General features: G+C 45.2%; 1 long non-coding RNA gene across 1 annotated transcript; it reads right to left on the reverse strand.

The window, feature by feature from the left end:
- Positions 1-4412: 4412 nt before the first annotated feature.
- Positions 4413-9968, reverse strand: LOC139073580 (uncharacterized). The gene is made up of 2 exons (XR_011522471.1): positions 6414-9968; positions 4413-5102 (listed from the first exon to the last, which is right to left on the reverse strand). It is a non-coding gene; the product is annotated as an uncharacterized lncRNA (long non-coding RNA).
- Between the last annotated feature and the right edge of the window lie 2958 nt (positions 9969-12926).

Genomic DNA, 12926 nt, shown 5'->3' on the forward strand with positions numbered 1-12926 from the left:
TAAATATAATATTTCTATAAATATGTTCAAATATTTTTAATGTAACAATCTATAATGCGTATTTTTGTATACACCATGACATATAATGTAATATATGTAATTATATAACATAACATATATTGTTACAATACATAGATTCACTACCATATATAATTATATATCTTAATAAATATGACTTTTATGTTTGCATAAATACTCGTATTCTCTTTTCCTCCCTTTTTTATACAAAAGGTAGCACACTTTACACACTGTTCTGTGCCTTAATTTCTTTTTACATGCCAGTATATCTTGGAGAGCTTTTCATATCAGTACAAATACAACTGCTAATCACATATTACTGATAATTAACCTATAATGTAACCAGGTACAAAGGCCACAGGGATGTGTTTTAACATGTTTCAGCAGGTTCTCAAATCTGACATGAAACTTTGATGACATTAGAATGAGTTATTTTTCAGGAACCAAAAGGGATGAGGAGACTGAAACTCTTCATTAAGGGAGGAAATAATGTCGGGCCCTGAGGGCAGAACAGAACATGAGAAGTCTGGAGAATGAATGCCAGAGATGCCTGACCCTCTCTTCCTGTTCTTCCCTCCTCCCCACATAACTGCCTTAAGATTTTGTGTTTGCTTAAGATGGTCTTTGGGATATGAGTCCACCATCTCCCAGTTTTGCTGGCTAATAGAACAAACTCCTTTCTCAACCACCAATTTGTCTTGCAATTGATTGGCATCAGGTTTCAGGGAGCAAAACAAGCTACACAAAGAGAGTTTTTGAACAGCTGTTTGGATTCTGTTACACAGTTATGACCTAATTTATTTAACTGTCTCCTGATTTCCGGACCGTTGAGTTGTTTTCAGACCTTTGCCACTGCAATCAGTGTTGAGTGCACAACCTTGACCTTCAGCAGTTCTACTCCTGTATAAATCTACTGGTAAGATAAATCCCCTTAAGCAGAATTGCTGAGGCAAAGGCACATGCATGTGTCATTTTGATAGAGATTTTGAAATTGCCTTCCATAGACACTGTTGCATCTTAGACCCTGTGGAAACTGGTAAAAGAAATCTTAACTAAATTGGAGTCCAGCAGGCCTGTATGGGGAGCTCTCACACCCTAGCAGACATCATCAATTACACCAAACAAGATGTATGGCTTGCATCTATGACAGGAAGTACAAGTACTTTACTACTGAAGGAAGACTTCGCTCCCCATGGAGCAACAGCCCAGCCGAGGAGAAATGCTGCAGCCCAGCCAATGAGAAGCCGTTGCTGCCCTGAACTGTTACTTGCCCCCAAAGGACTTTCCTTTAGAACAACCTTTTTCTCTGTAAAAGCAGCTCCCCTCCTTTGTTTTCTGGACTTACCTATGGTTTGCCATAGTATTTGCATCCTGAGTTGTAATTCTTTTAGCTGTTCCTGAATAAACTCGTTTTGAGGGTAAAATAGGCAAATTTGCATTTAAGTTGACAACCCCACCAGTCTGTGTTAGTGTATCTGCATTCCCACTGTTATGCTTTTTCGAATTTTCCAAAATGAGGGTTGAGAAATGGTCTCAGGGTAGTTCTAGTTTACGTTTCTCTTTTCATGAGCCAGGTAGAACATGCTTTCCTGTGTTTAGGAGCCATTTGTATTTAACTAAAGCACATTTATCAAGGGCTCAACATATGTGGGCATAGTGAACTGAGACATGTGCAATAAATATTTTATGCATGATGATGATGATGATGATGACATAGTGGTTAAGATTTCTTGAACATGCTGTATGCCACTTCCTGTTCTAAGCCTTCACAAAAATGTAATCACCCCTTCCCAAAGCCCTGTTAGGTAGGTAGTATTATCATTGCCATCTTACAGATGACAACACTGAGGCATGAAAGAGTTAAGTAACCAAGTAAATGGAGCAAACCAATTTGCCCCAGGAAGCACAAGGCTGGTACTGGGTAGTAGAGTTTGTTGGGGATGGGGACCAAGTTCGTTGGATGGATCCAGTCCTCACACTCAGCCCATTTCCTGAATGAGGAAACTCAAGCTCAGACAAATGGCCCAAAGCCACAGGCAGATCAGGCTGGAAGAAGACACAAACTCAGGTCTGTCCCTGACCTGATCATCCAGGGGTTCAGCCCCAGTGAGAGAGGGAAGCCCTGGATAGACAGAGCCCTGACCTTCCCGAAGGGCCCCGAATGAGTCATGGCCAGGCTGCAATTTGCAGACATGGAATCAGAGGCCCAGAGAAGCCAAGGACCCCAAACTGATGAGTCTGGGATTATTTTGAAAACTTAATTGATTTTGTGGATATCAACAAACTGATTCTCAAATTTATATGGAGAGACAAAACATCAAGAGTAGCCAACACAATACTGAAAGAGAAGAGCAAAGTTGGAGGACTGATGCTACCTGACTTTAAGACTTACTATAAAGCTATAGTAATCAAGATAGTGTGGTATTGGTGAAAGAGTAAACAGATCAGTGGAACAGAATAGAGTCCAGAAATAGACCCACACAAATGTAGTCAACTGATCTCTAACAAAGGAGCAAAGGCAATACAATGGAGAAAACATAGTCTTTTCAACAAATGGTGCTGGAACAACTGGACATTGGCAGGCGAAAAAGTGATTCCAGACAGACCTTATACCTGTCAACCTTAAAAATAAAACATCCAGTTATTTTACCAGAACAATGAGTATATTCTGGAGTTGCCAAAGAATTGTAATTCAGGATGTGCATGCTATGGCAGACAGTAGGCAAATTCAGCAAACAAGGGAGAGGACCATTATTTTATAGAGAAAAAGGAGGAAATTGGGAGGGGCTGCTTTGAATTAAAGTCCATTGGAGGAAAGCAAGAGTTCAGGGTAGTGATGGTTTCTCATTGGCTGAGTTGCTGGGGAAGTCGATTTCTGTTTGGGATGCACTGTACATTTCTTCCTGTAATTAATGATTCTTTCCTGTTGAAGACTTCTCTTGGGGTCTAATTGACTCTTTCCTGTAATTGACCTTGAGTGGTACCGCATGGGAGCTCCCCCTTCTAGCCCTTAAATGAGGTTTCTTTTTATTAATTTTCACACACCCTTCACAAAAATTAACTCAAAATAGATCACAAACCTAAATGTAAAACCAAAATTATGAAACTTTTAGAAGAAAACATAAGAGAAAACTTAGATGACCCAGGGTTCGGCTTTTTAGATACACACACCACACCCTGGCAGAGTCAAGCCCAGCCTCGTAAAGTCCTGGTGTGGGCCATCCCCCCAAGTTTCCCACCTCTGGGTGTACTTTATCTGGAAACCCACGATTAAGGGGTCATTTAAACTCTCTGAGCCTTACTTTGGCCCTCTGGGAAAAAAAAAGGACAGTAAGTTATTACATATCAGGTTAAATACATGTGCAGGGGAGGAAAAAGTTTTCCTTAACTCTCCTAGGGTCCTTGGCTGGGCCTGAAAATTAAACTGACAAAGACAGATTAAGAGGAGAAAAGCTTACAAGTTTATCTAATGAGTTTTATGTGACATGGGAGCCTTCATAAGGAAATGAAGACCCAAAGAAACAGTTATACCCAAGTATTTTCTGCTAGGTTTGATGAAGAGTGGACAGTCGTGGAGGAATGTGACAGGTTACGGAGTAGGAGGTAACTGTCAAAAACTGGGGGAAACTTAGCAAGCCTCGTTTGTTAGGATTCAGGGTGGCATCCCTTTGTTCTCAGAGATGAGGATGCTCCTTTCCTCCTGGTATAAGGAGCGCACCTCTCACATGAGGGCTTTGTGACCTCTTTCAGGGAAGCAGGTGCGGAGGTCAGAGTGACCTTCCTGCTTCTGGTGTTTCCTCAAACTCTTTCAGTTTCAATATGCCAGGTGCCATATTTTGGGGTGTGGTATCCTGAACCCCATCTCATGTCAAATGATTAAAAAGTGTCTGAGACCAGCTCAGGCACGTTACGTGCTGGATACAATTTTACTGTTATTACAGGATGAGGGGTGGGAGGCCTCTTCCTCCACCTCCTCTCCTGGGCTCCTGCTTCCCCACATCACTGTCCCTGTCTTTGGGGTCTTCAACCTGGCCTCAGACATCAGGCCTCCCCCTGCACCCCTCCCCACGAGTCCAGCCCCTGGTTCTGGGCCAGTCATTCCAGGAAAAGACACATCCATCCGCAGGTCACAGAAGCTCAAGCATCAGAGCGGCAGAGGCACAAGGGCCTGGCCTACTGGACAGGGGTGGCTGGTCGGGGTGCTGGGTCCTGCAGGATCAGCACACACACACACACAGTGACCCCCAGGCATGCAGTGACCCTCCTCACAATGTTGAGTATTCTCACCACTAAAATAAAATACAGTAAAACAACTATGTGAGGTGAAGGAAATGTTAATTAGCTTGATGATGGCAATCCCTTCACAATGCATACTTATATAAAACATCACATAGTAGACTTTAAATATATACAATTTTTATTGGTCATTTATACTTCAAAAGCTGGAAATGATACCAAGTAAGGGCTCGATCTGCTTGCCGCAAGATAAACGGCCAAGCAGGCGGTGGTAGAGAAAAAACTTTAATAAGCGATAAGCTAGCATATCAGAAGATGGTGGACTATCGTCCTAAAAAACCCATCTTAAAGGGATGTGATTTGGAAACGACTTATATAAGCCAGATGGGGGGGGACGGGGGGGCGAGTGTCAGGAGTGTCAGGTGATGGATGACGGCAGAACGTCGGGCGCCTCTCCACAGCGGATCTGCTGAATGCAACATTCCTGAGGAATCTGAGAAAACCTCAGTTCCTTCTTTATCTGGGACAGAAGGAACAGTTTGGGCAGAGGACATAAATTTTCTGCTAACGAGTTATTCTTTCTACTGGTTGCAGATTAGTTTGCCTACATGCAGTTCTAAGCATTTTTCCAAACCACACTGTGAGAATCAGACAGGGAGGGGGAATGTGGCCTTGGGGGCTGAAGTTCAGAGTCCTCTGTGCAGGGGCAATTGTCTTTCATATTTCTTATGACATGTGAAGCTTAGATCGGTCACTGTAGCTTCTCGGCGCTCCTGTGAGATGCTTAGTCAGGCGGAGGGCTGTCAGCAAGCTCCTTGATTATCCGCGGGCCTGGTCCTCCTGCTGTTCTGCAAGGCAAGCTCAGAAACTTTGGTTACTTTGTTTCCCACATTAACCTTATGGGTACAAGACAGGTTTCAGCCTAATCCCGGGACATTTTAACTCCTTTGTCCTTGGTTTCAGAAATATAAATCGATAAAATCTGCTTTTCTGGGGAAAAAAAGACACACAATGACACCTAGGCATGTGGTGACCTCCTTTACTGACTCCCACACACCCTCATTCTTACTCACAATGGCATATTTTCAAAAACTCCAAGACACCTCCAGGCCATCCCAGGCCTACTTAAAAAACTGAGAACCACTTGCAGATCTACTAACATACAAATGTTCAGAAACACATCCATATACACTCAGCAACATCCAGGCATACACACACACACACACACAGACACACACACACACACTTGCATATGCATTCACTCCTGGAATTCAAGGGACTCCCTCAACCTTGCAGGCCTTTTTGGAAACACTCAGACAGTCTCCCCCTTACACAAAAATGTGCAGATGCACACAGCTTCAAAAACCAGGCGTACCCATGAGTCACACACACAGACGACAGACCCAAATACAAGGTTGAGTACAACCTTGTTAGAAACACATATTTCATAAACTCTGAGGACATCGGGACATACAGACACAAACACATCTGCACACATACACTCCAGGGAAACTCTGAGACACCCACTCACTCAGTGGGCAGGCCTATTTGTCAATACTGAGACCCCTCCTCACACACTCACCCCTGCAGACACACACAGAAACTCCCAGTCCTTCCCAGACATGCAGACCCCCTCTCACAGACACCCAGGTTCCACCCTCATTCTCACCTGGGGACCCATCCCCCAGAAGCTGCCGCTCTCTGGGGCCTGCCGGCAGCATCTCACAACACCCACGGCCCCGCAGGTGCACGCAGACTCAAAAGCCTGTTTCCAAACACCCTTCTTTCTTCATATGCGTCCTCTACCGACCCCCAAACGCCTTTTGAGGGGCTCCCGCTGCCACAAGCCACCCAAACTGGCTTCAGGACTCCCCTTAAAAAATCATTGTCCTATGTTGTAGCCAGCCAAGCTGTAAACAACTCGTTCAGGGCTAAGTGGCTGCTCTGATTCCCCAGCGTCCTGGAGCCCTCCCCAATAGCCCCTGCCTCCCTCTTCTAACTAGCAAGTCCCAAGGCCCGACCCTCCTGCCGCTGAAGCCGTCTGGACCTGCACAAGCCCCCTCCCCGCATCAGGGCCAGCCCCTACTTCCTCCCGCCCCACTCCTGTCTTCTCTCCTCCCTCTGGCCGGAGAATTCCACGCGATAGGGACTCGACTCACATCTCAGAAGCTGCCTGATTACTGTTGGCCGCCCTCACGTGCTGCCCGAATGGTCAGCTGGGCTCCGCACCCCGCGCCCCCGCTGCGCCAGCCCGCCGCCGCCTGGGGCTCATTTTGCGCCCCTGCCCTGAATGCGGACGGTCCCATCCCAGCTACAGCCAACTCAGCATCCTCCCCGCCCACAGCTCACGGGACAGACAGGGAGCGACAGAACCGGCGCTCAGAGGAGCTCCCGGCCGCCCCCCCAGCCCCTGCACGTGTTAGCGTCGGTCGCCTGAAAGCGAAGAGAAATATATAGCCCACGGTTAACATAAGGGAAGCCATCTTCTAGAGGGAGCCATGTTAGGACCATAAATGAGCCCGATCCACAGGACACCCCCCTCCTTCTGAGCAGTACTCGTTTGCACGTAGCCTAGATAAGTGCACAGCTGCTTGTGAGAAATATGCATGCTCTGCTATTTTTCTTGGTTTATACTTGGATCTTATATTTAGTCTTGGCTTATACTTCGACCTCCCTATTTCGATAAGGAAATGACTTTGTTCTCTAAGTTTTCCCAGGGATGTAACGACCTCCAGGAAAAAGCCTTCTGCTGGTATCCGTCACCGGTGACAAGAGGAGGAATGATCTGGAGTCTCAAGGACTACAATACCAGATGGTCCACATCCCAAGACACTGCCGCCCCCCCTCCTCCTTCAGCCCATTGGGTCTATATAACTGCTTCAAAATTTTGTAGTTTTAAGATGGTTCTTTAGGACGCTAGTCCGCCACCTTCCCCCTTCATAGCAAGCTGTAATAAAAGGACCCTCTCTCTCCCACCACCTGGCCTCTGGACTGCTGACTTGGCTGTGCCGCCAGTAGCAGGCCCCTTTTGGCGGGTACACACATACACACGCAGGTCAGGTAATTAAAACAGCTCTTGAGAAGGCGCATAGGCAGTTTACGCGCCGGCTACAATTTTATTGTTATTAGGGGGTGGGGACCTGGGGGTGTCTTCTTCCACCTTCTCTTCGGCCCCCAGCTTCCCTTGTCACTGGGGTCTTCCTAGTGGGCCTCAGAATCAGTCTTCTACCCCAGAGCCGCTGCCCCCTGCCCAGCCCCTGGTTCTGGGCCAGGCCTTCCAGGGGAAGGGAAACCACCACTGAAGAAGATCCGCAGGTCACAGAGCTTCACGCTTCGGAGCAGCCGAGGCACAAGGGCCTGGCTTACCCGGATTAGGGGTGGTTGTGGGAAGAGGGCTGGGTGTGTAGGATCATCAGACACACAGTGACACCCCGCACGCAGTGACCTCCCCTCATTGACTCACACACACACACTCCTACCCACATGGCATACTTTCAAAACCTCAGAAACACCCCCTAGGCCTCACAGGCCTTTTAAGAAATGTAAGGCTCAGTAGCAGACGCAGAGCACACAAAAATGCAGATACACAGCTCAAAACAACTAGCACACCCCGGAACAGACACACACAATTTTGTTAGAAACACATTTTCAGATACACATGGAGAACACCGAGGATTACAGACACAAACATCTGCCGACACACACTCCAGGGAAACTCTGACACCACCCACTCAGGCGGGCAGCCCTATTTGTCAATACTGAGACCCCTCCTCACACACTCAGGCGTGGACACACACACACACACACACACTCAGGACACACACATCTGCAAACGCACACCCTGAAACTCCAAGTCACCCTCCTAGACACGAGATCCTTGCTCGCTGACATCCCAGGTCCCACGCTCATCCTCACTGGGGGCCCATCCCCCAGAGGCTGCCCCCCATGTGCGCCCACCCAGCATCTTTCAGCCCCACCCACAGCCGGGCACGCGCACGCATACCCACTGGAGGCTACAAGCCTGTTTCCCAGCGCTCTTCTCTTTCGTGAATCTTCATACCCATCCTCCGCGGACCCCTAAATACCTCCTGAGGGGCTCCTCTGAGCTCCATGCCCCCCAAACTGCCATCACTGTTCCCCCCAAAAATCATTCTCCTGTGCCCCAGCCAACCAAGTCAGTGACTGGTTCCCCTGACCCCTCCAGTGTCCTGGAGCCCTCTCTAATACCTTCTGCCTCCCTCATCAGGCTACCATGCCCCAAGACCCAAGCCTCTTGCCTCTTAAAAGCCCTCCAGATCCATCCCCAAGCCCTCCAGCCCGTCCTGAAGGGAGCCTCTTCAATCCCCTCCTTCGGGCCAGCCCCATCCTCCTCTGTCCCCTCCTGTCTTCTCTCCTCTCAGTGACCTAAGAAATCCATGCAACCTAAAGTCAACCCCCAACTCAGAAACAGTCAGAGAGCTGCTGCCCGCCCACAGGGGTGATGCCTGCATTCTCAGCTTGGCTCCACAGCACACCTGCCACACTGCTGTGCTGTCCTCAGCCCTGCCTCTTGCCCCACAGCAGCAGGAATGCTCTCTATTCTGTTTCATTGTCTATATGTCTGTTTTTATGCCAGTATCATACTGTTTTTTACTGTAGATTTGTAATATATTTTTAAATCAGGTAGTGTGATGCTTCCAGCATTGTTTTTCTTGCTCAAGATTATATTGGCTATTTGGGTCTTTTGTAGTTCCACATGAATTTTAGGATTTTTTTTTCTATTTCTGTTAAAATACTATTAGAATTTTGATAGGGATTGCATTGAATCTGAAGACTGCTTTGGGTAGAATGCACATTTAAACAATATTATTTCTTCCAACCCATGAACATGGGATATCTTTCCATTTATTTGTCTTCAATGCCTTTCACCAATCTTTTACAGTTTTCAGTGTATAGCTCTTTTACTTCTTATGTTAAATTTATTCCTATTTTATTCTTTTTGATGGTACTGTAAATGGAATTGTTTCTTAATTTCTTTTTCAGACAATTTGTTATTAATGTATGGAAATGCTGATTTTTGCATGTTGATTTTGTATCCTGCAGCTGTATTGAACTCATGTATTAGTTCCAACAGTTTTCTTCTATTTCTATTAAAATACTATTGGCAATTTGATAAAGAGCCAGAAGTAAAGGCATGCATCTTCAGTCAACTTTTCTTCAACAAAGGTGCCAAGAACAGACAATGAGGCATGGATACTTTCTTCAACAAATGATGCTGGAGGTGACATCAGCACCATGGCAGAGTAAGTTGCTCCCTTAGTCTCTCCCCCCAAGTTAGAACCAAACAGACATTCATTAAACAACAGAGGATTCTGTATTAAGCACAATAGGACGTCTGAGAGGTCCACACAGCCATACATCTGAAGACAGGGGTACTGGATCCCCAAGAAGCAGTGGAAGGAGGTGAGAGGATCCCTTCTCCTCAGTGGCAGTGATCTAGGTTGCAGGTCCTCACACAGCAGCCACATGCAACTGTAAGAGGAGGTTGGGGGTGGGGGCGTGCAGACAAGCCTGCCAGCGAACACTTTTGCTTTTGGAGTTGCAGCCTGGCCTGTGGGAATGCTCCACACTAAGTGGCGTGGCTCAGCCACTGCATGGGTGCTCCCACCAAGCACAGCAGCCCAGATGAACCATCCATGACAGCAGAGTAGGCCCACATGTGCAAAAGAAAGTGCTCCTCCCCTCCTAGTGCACCAACTCGGCAAGTCCCCAGCCAAGGCAGCAGTTCTGCACCAGAGCATGTGTGTTCCGCACCTGTGTGTGCATGTGTGACCTGCCTAGTGGCTGTGGCCAGAGGGGAAATGCAGATGAGCCCTACTGGCACACCTTCCTGCAGATGCTGTGGGTTCAGAAAAACCAGCTCTCGCACACCCCCAGAGGTGGCAGGTGGAATCTGCAACCTGATACTACTACAAATATCTCAGCAAAGGATCAGTGCATCAAACACCATGAAAAATTACAGTAACACTTCAGAGCAGAAGGAAAATGATAAGTATCCAGAAACCAATCCTGAAGTCACAGAAATTTACAATCTAAATGACAGAGAATTCAAAATAGTTGAATTCTATAAAGAAACTCATTGAGTTACAAGAAATCTCAGAAAGACAGTTCAATGAACTCAGGAATAAAATTAATGAGCAGAAGGAATACTTCACCAAAGAGATTGAAACTCTAAAGAAAACCAAACAGAAATTCTGGAGATGAAGAGCACAATGAATGAGTTTAAAAAAAAAAAAAACAATCTAGAAACCTTAAGAAACAGAGTTGATGTTATGGAGGACAGAGTTAGTGATTTAGAGGACAGAAATATAGAAATGCTTCAGGCGGAGGAGGAGTGAGAATTAAGATTTTTTAAAAAATGAAGAAATTCTTCAAGAAATATCTGACTCAGGGGGCTGGCCCCGTGGCCGAGTGGTTAAGTTCGCGCGCTCCGCTGCAGGTGGCCCAGTGTTTCATCGGTTCGAATCCTGGGCGCGGACATGGCACTGCTCGTCAGACCACGCTGAGGCAGCGTCCCACATGCCACAACTAGAGGAACCCACAACAAAGAATACACAACTACGTACCGGGGGGCTTTGGGGAGAAAAAGGAAAAAAATAAAATCTAAAAAAAAAAAAAAAAAAAAAAAAAAAAAAATATCTGACTCAATTATGAAATGCAACATAAGGATTCTAGGTATTCCAGAGGGAGAAAGGAGCAGAGAGTTTGTTCAGAGAAATAATAGCTGAGAACTTCCCAAACCTGGGGAAGGAGCTGGATTTACAAGTAAATTAAGCCAATAGAACTCCTAACTACATCAATGCAAAAAGACATTTTCCAAGGCATATAATAGTAAAACTGGCAAAAGTAAATGACAAAGAAAAAATATTAAGGGAAACCAGGCAGAAAAGAATACTCTAAAAAGGAACCCCTATCAGGCTTTCAGGAGATTTCTCAGGAGAAACCTTACAGGCCAGGAGGGAGTGGAATGACACATTCAAAATACTGAAACACAAAAACTTTCAGCCAAGAATACTCTATCCAGTGAAACTATCCTTCAGATACAATGGAGAAATAAAAGCTTTCCCAGATAAACAAAAGCTGAGGGAGTTCATCGCCACTAGACCTCCCTTACGAGAAATGATCAAGGGAGCCTTCATACCTGAAACAAAAAGGCAAAGGTTTACAAAGCATTGAGCAAGGAGATAAATAGACACACAAAATCTGAAAATTGCAGTTCTCTATCAGAACAGGTTAGCAAACACTTAATTATAACATAAAAGACACAGGGAAGGACAGCACAAAAAATAACTATAAACACTTCAGTTTAGTCACAAACTCACAACACAAAACAGAATAAGTTGTGACAAGAATAACTTAGAAGAGGAGGAGGAAAGGGATGGAACCTGCTTAGGCTAATGGAGATAAGAAGCTATCAGAAAATGGACTATCTCATCTATGATATCTTTTATACAAAACGAAAAATCAGAGGAGAGACAAAAATCATAAGTAAAAAGAAAACTGAGAAAACCATCACAGAAAACCACCAAACTGAAATAACAGTCAGAAATACAGGGAAGGGGCCAGCCCCATGGCTGAATGGTCGAGTTTGCACACTCCTCTTTGGCGGCCTAGGGTTTTGCCAGTTCAGGTCCTGGGTGTGGGTGTGGTGCTGCTTGTTGGGCTGTGCTGGGGTGGCATCCCACATAGCACAACCAGAGACACTCACAACTAGAATACACAGCTGTGTACTGGGGGGCTTTGGGGAGAAAAAGAAGAAGAAGTAAAAAAGAAATACAAGGGAAGAAAAACAAGGGAAACACAGAACAACCAGAAAACCAGAGAAAAAATGGCAGTATTAAGCCTTTGTATATCAATAATCAATCTAAATGAAAACAGATTGAATTATCCAATCAAAAGACACAGAGTGGCTAGATGGATTATAAAACAAGACCCAACAATATGCTTCCTTCAGGAGACACATCTCAGCTCTAAAGACACACACATGCTCAGAGTGAAGGGATGGAAGACAATACTCCAAGCTAATGGCAAACAAAAGAAAGCAGGTGTTGCCATACCAATATCATACAAAGCAGACTTCAAGATAAAAATGGCAATGAGAGACAAAGAAGGGCAGTATATAATGATAAAAGGGACATTCCACCAAGAGGACATAACACTTATGAATATTTATGCACTTAACACAAGAACATCAAAATATATAAAGCAACTATTAACAGACCTAAAGGGAGAAATTAACAGCAACACACTAATGGTAGGTGACCTCAACACCCCACTTACATCAATGGACAAGGGAATACACATTGTTCTCAAGTGCACATGGAACATTCTCAAGGAGAGATCATATGTTGGGAAAGAAGGCAAGCCTCAATAAATTTAAGAAGATTGAAATCATATCAAGCATCTTTTCTGATCACAATGCTATGAAACTAGAAAACAATTACAAAAACACAGCTGGGAAAGTCACAAATATGTGGAGACTAAACAATATGCTACTGAACAACCATTAGATCAATGAAGAAATCAAAGGGAAAATTAAAAAATACATGAAGACAAACGAAAATACATCATACCAACTCTTATGGGATGCAGCAAATGCAATTCTAAGCAGGAAACTCATAGCAATCCAGGCT

The sequence above is a fragment of the Equus przewalskii genome, chromosome 9, assembly GCF_037783145.1.
Source record: "Equus przewalskii isolate Varuska chromosome 9, EquPr2, whole genome shotgun sequence".
Lineage (NCBI taxonomy): Eukaryota > Metazoa > Chordata > Mammalia > Perissodactyla > Equidae > Equus > Equus przewalskii.